The sequence below is a fragment of the Panthera uncia genome, chromosome D4 (genome assembly GCF_023721935.1).
Source record: "Panthera uncia isolate 11264 chromosome D4, Puncia_PCG_1.0, whole genome shotgun sequence".
NCBI lineage: Eukaryota > Metazoa > Chordata > Mammalia > Carnivora > Felidae > Panthera > Panthera uncia.
This window is the reverse complement of record NC_064807.1, coordinates 23242430-23247559: the sequence shown is the minus strand read 5'-3', so window position 1 is coordinate 23247559 and position 5130 is coordinate 23242430.

Sequence of the window (5130 nt, the reverse complement as noted above, 5' to 3'; positions counted from 1 at the left end):
CCTTCCTTCCTTCCTTCCTTCCTTCCTTCCTTCCTTCCTTCCTTCCTCTGTTGCGTACGGAGGTGAGGGCACGAGGGGTGGGAGAGAATGACAACTAGAGGCATGTGGTCTGGTCACTGGTGACACCCTTGTTGGCATAGAAGTAAAAAATTCTTTTCCTCAAAAGCAAACAAGTAAACAGGATCCTAACCTACTATACTCTGGGTATTTAATGCAAAGTACTTACCATCAGATAATTAAAAAAAAAAAAAGCCTTGAATAGGCAAAGACTTAGGAAATAAACCCCTTGTCTTAGGGAGAAAGAACTTCATCTGAGCCAGTTATATGAAAGAATACAAATCGCAGAGTAACTCACCAGAACATCAATTCAGAAGACCTACTTGACATGGCTTTTTTCTCCTGATATGATACTTCAAGTTTTATGAAAAATACAGTTTTTTCCTTCCCTCCTTCCTTCCTTTTTAATTTCCGTCCTTCTTTTCTTCTTCCTGTGAAGTATGCACTTAGTTAATTGCTTATTTTTTCCCATTAAGTCACCATTGTGGATTGAGTTGTATCTCCCTAATGTATATGTTGAAATCATAAACATTGACATCAGTGAACGTGACCTTACTTGGAAATAGGTCTTTGCAGATGTTCTCAGATTAAGATGAGGTCATACTTGGCTAGGATGGTCCTTAATCCATTGTGACTGGTGTCCTTATAAGAAGAGAAGACAGACACGCAGGAAGAACTTCATGTAATGATGGAGTCTGAGATTAGAGAGATGTGTCTACAAGCCAAGGAACTCTAAGGATTGCCAGCAGCATCAGAAGCTAAGAGAAAGTCTGGGACCAATTCCCCTCTTAAGCCTTTAGAGGCAACATGCCCCTACAATTCCTTGATTTGTAGGACTCCAGAATTGTGAAAGAATAAATCCATGTTGTTTAAAGTCACCTACTTCATGGTAATTTGTTACAGTTGCCCTAGGAAAATAATGTAGTCACCAAACATTTCAGAATTCCTGCTGTAGCCAGGAGCATTGAGTAGGGGATGAGGTGGGGAGGAGAGAACCTAACAGGTGAATATGATACAATTTTTTACCCTCTAGGAACTCACAGTCTAACAGTTATGTTGGAAACCTTAGTGATTTCCCCCATCCCACCCACAGGCATATCCACTTTTAATGGCAGTCAAGGATAGGTGACATCTATGGTGACATCTCTGTGTTATACTTTCAATGAAGGAGATTGATCATAGGCAAAACTGTGAGGAGAGGAAATGTGAATAAGTCTTCAGAGCCAGGCAATAATTTAGGTTGGCTTCAGAGAACTGAAAGCCAAAAATTTTAAATTGTTAAAAGAACAATGGTAATATTTAGGGTTCTGTTTTGGATTGTTTAGGGTCCTTAGCAAAGACGGATAGAGCTGAGTAAATAAAACAGGAGAAGATAGGAAAGTTCTGACTGAAATGCTTCTATCCAGGATTCGAGGGGAAAATATGGTACAGAGACCATTAGCTCTCAAAGACCTACATACACATATCCTTTCACCCAGAAGTTTCCCTTTTATAGATATATTCACACACATCTAAAATGCATACCATCACAACATTATCTGATATAGCGAAGTTTGGAGTGGGAATTAAATATCATTTAAACATGGGTTAAATAAATTATGGTGTTTCTGTACAATGGAATATTATGTAGCCATCAAGAAGAATGACCCAGCTGTATATATATTGATATGGAATCATTTCTAAAACATATTCTTAAGTGAAAAAGAAAGATACAGACTGATACATATAATATGATATGGCTTGTGACATAAAGGTTGTAAAGGTTGTAGATCTGTATATGCTTATGTATCTATCAGGTCCAGGCTACCTCTGAGAGTATCCCCTCTGAGATTATCTGAGATAATCAGGGGAAGAAAACTGGGGAAGTAGGAGACAAGGATGAGAATGAGGTTACCACTCAGTATACCCTTTGGAACACTTTGAGGTTTGCTTCATGTACATGTATTACCCATTAAACAAAATCACAAAGCAGAAGAAAACCCAGCCAAGCAAAATGCTTGTGGTCTCGATGCTGGCAAAAATGGCCTCTCTGCCCATCTATTCCAATCTGCTTGGCTCACCTTCTCTGGCTTCCTGGCCTTTTGGATCCTCACCTTGGCTCTCTCTTGACTCCCAATAGTCACCACCAGCCTCCTTTGTTCTGACAACCCACTTTAGACAGGCTCCTCTGGCTTCCATCTCTGGCTCTTCTCTTGGGCATGATGCCATGGATGCTCTCCTGCTCTTTGCAGCTCAATGTGCTGGAGCCCGCCAACTCCTGGCCAGGCTAGCCAGGTCACTAGACAGCATGCACCTGGCTGCAGACACTGCTTAGGTACAAAAAGAGAATGGCCCACATGGGTGTCCATTGTATATAGGAAGTAGTGGGGCTGCCTCTAATGGCATTCCACCTTTAGTTGGCCCAGAATATTTTGGTTCCTTCATTAACTTGTTTCTCCATTGGCTGATTTGTGTGTTCTTTTGTTCATTCTTTTGTTTATTCAGTACTTCTGAACCAGGTAGATAATATGAGGGGTGTGCCAGGAGATTTCATAGCCCTCTACTTTCCTTTTCCCCAACCCCATGGATAATTTAGATTTTATTATGTCCTAATAGCATGAGATTTAATAATTAAACCAACTGAACATGTTGTACGCAGAGTGGCAGCTTCTGGGAATCACAATCAAATGACCTCTCTTTCCCCCTCACCAGAAAGGATCTAAAAGGTACAACAAAGAGGCATTTAGTTTAATGACATTTGCAGATGAGCCTTATTTCCCTTGGCTGATTTTTATTTATTTATTTATTTATTTTTTAACCAGTAAAATTCTTATTATTGAGTCTTTTTAGTGTTCCAATTTTCCCAGAGGGCATCTTAAGGAGAACAATGAATGCCTGCAGGCAATTGACCATTTTCCATCTTCAGCCACCAGGGATCTTGAGTGAGGTTAGAAATGCTGCCAGGAACTCCATCAATATTGAAAATGCCTCTGGCTTGATTAAGCTTCGGAAATACCTCCATTGATTCTATTCAAATATTTATTGAACATCTACCTCAGACAGGGTATACTGATTGACTTCAGAAAAGTCACCTTCGCCCAAGGCCTGGGAAGGGGAAGGCTTGCATGAACACTGGGCAGGAAAGGGAAATTCTTTGTGGGGTGATTGAAGAATGGGCTGGCTCAGCTCCAACCAGAGAAGGATCCAGGAGAAAAAGTCATTAGGTTCTAGAATACTGATAGGGCTTATAGCTCCTGTGATCAGCGAGGCGTTCTGACCTGAATGGTCATCCAAGCAGTAAAGGACATCTACAGAGTGGCAGCAGGAATGGTCCTCAGGAGGCACCATCTTGAACAACCCCACAGCAAAAAAGCAGGTTTCTTGAGTTGCCTGTCCACTAGAAAGTGTTCTTTAATGAGATAGTTTAATAGCATGGTATTTAAGAGTACAGCATCTGAAGGCAGACTAATTACCTGGGTTTGGATTCAGGCTCTCCCTGTAAGTTTGCTTAACCTCTCTAGACCTCACTGTCTTCATCTATAAAATGGGGATATGATAGTACCCAGCACATTAGGGTTGTCTGAGGACTAACTGAGTAAATTACTAAGATAGTAAAGGAATCCTAGCAAGTATTCAAAAATGGAAAGAGTTATTTTAATTGTAGCCTTCTGAAAATGACCATGTCTTCCAACAAGTAGAATTACTAATTTGCCTAGTTTTGAATTTTGTTTTTGTAAGGGTAATAAGATTTTTGTGCTGCAAAATACATTTTCCCCCTTTTTGTCACTTATCTTTGTTGGGCTTTTCACATCCTTTTTTTTTTAAATCTCAAATGATGCAAATGAAGGTAGCATGTGGTCTGTAGTCCCCAGAGTGTGTTACTGAATGTACATATGCTCCTTAAATTCGAAGAGGAGCCCATCATCATTGGCTTAAAATGTCCCCAAGAGGTTGCAGCTGAAAATCCCTGAGCTCTTGAATCTGAGCTCTCAGATTTCTGCTCCTCTTGTATTGAAAAGTATCATTAATAATTTGACTAAATCATTTTCTTTCCCAAAGCCTGCCTGAATTATCTTTTCCTTGACCCCATGTGTTCACTGTGGTCACCATTTGAAAATAACTTCCTCATGAAACAAGGGTCCTTCATGTTTATTCAGAATGGTTTGCATTGTGTACAAGTTGGCATTGCCTGAGGAGAAGTTACAACCCCTTGCCATCCATAACAAAAGAATTTTGAATTTGCCCTTGAAATAGTGACAATTAAGAACATGCTCATCAAACCCTCTCATTTGTAGAACTTAAACTCTCACCAAACCATCATTGGCCTCATCCTTCTTTCTCTCCTCACAATATACTTCCTGGCTTCCGAGTAGTAAAGCCTAAATAACTTTTGAATACATTTCATTTTTGCGATTGAATTGTAGTTCTGACCATATGGACATATTCAGACTTTTGTAACAATCCACTGCTAAATGACTTTCTGTCAATTCAGTTCAAGTTACAGGTCAAATCTAACGATTGTGATGAAAATAACTTCAGAGAAAAGCATTTTCCAAGTGCCAGTTGCAACTATAACTTAAAGGGCCTCCCTCTTTAAGGCCAATAATTTTTCACTGAAAACACCCATGGTCATGCTTTTTGCATAATATATTTTGTTTCAGTGAATTGAGGGAATCATTTCAGTTCTTTGAGCCAGCCAGGTGCAGTGTTGAAAGGCCCCCCTTTAAAAGCAATGCATCAGTTCTTGAACGGTACCTCTAGGTGGCACTGCAGCCCAAGACAACGTGCCTGGTCGTTTGCTTTCTCCCCTCCCCCTCATTCCTGGTTGCCAGCACAGGTTGGATTGGCATGCAGGGAAAATAATCATTAAAAATAAATGCAATCAAAAGAAGTAGGTTATTACAGTGGCACATTGGAACTGCTTTGGTTAGAGGTCTGTTGGCCTCCCGTTAGAAATGTCGTTTGGGAGGAGTTTGCCACTTGGCTGTGAAAATTGGCTAGAGGTGAAAAGTGACATTCTCTAGGTCTCAACCTTGTAGCCTATTTAATCCTAAGAAGTGTGATTTCAGATGGTCGAGTGGCTTTGAAGTAGCA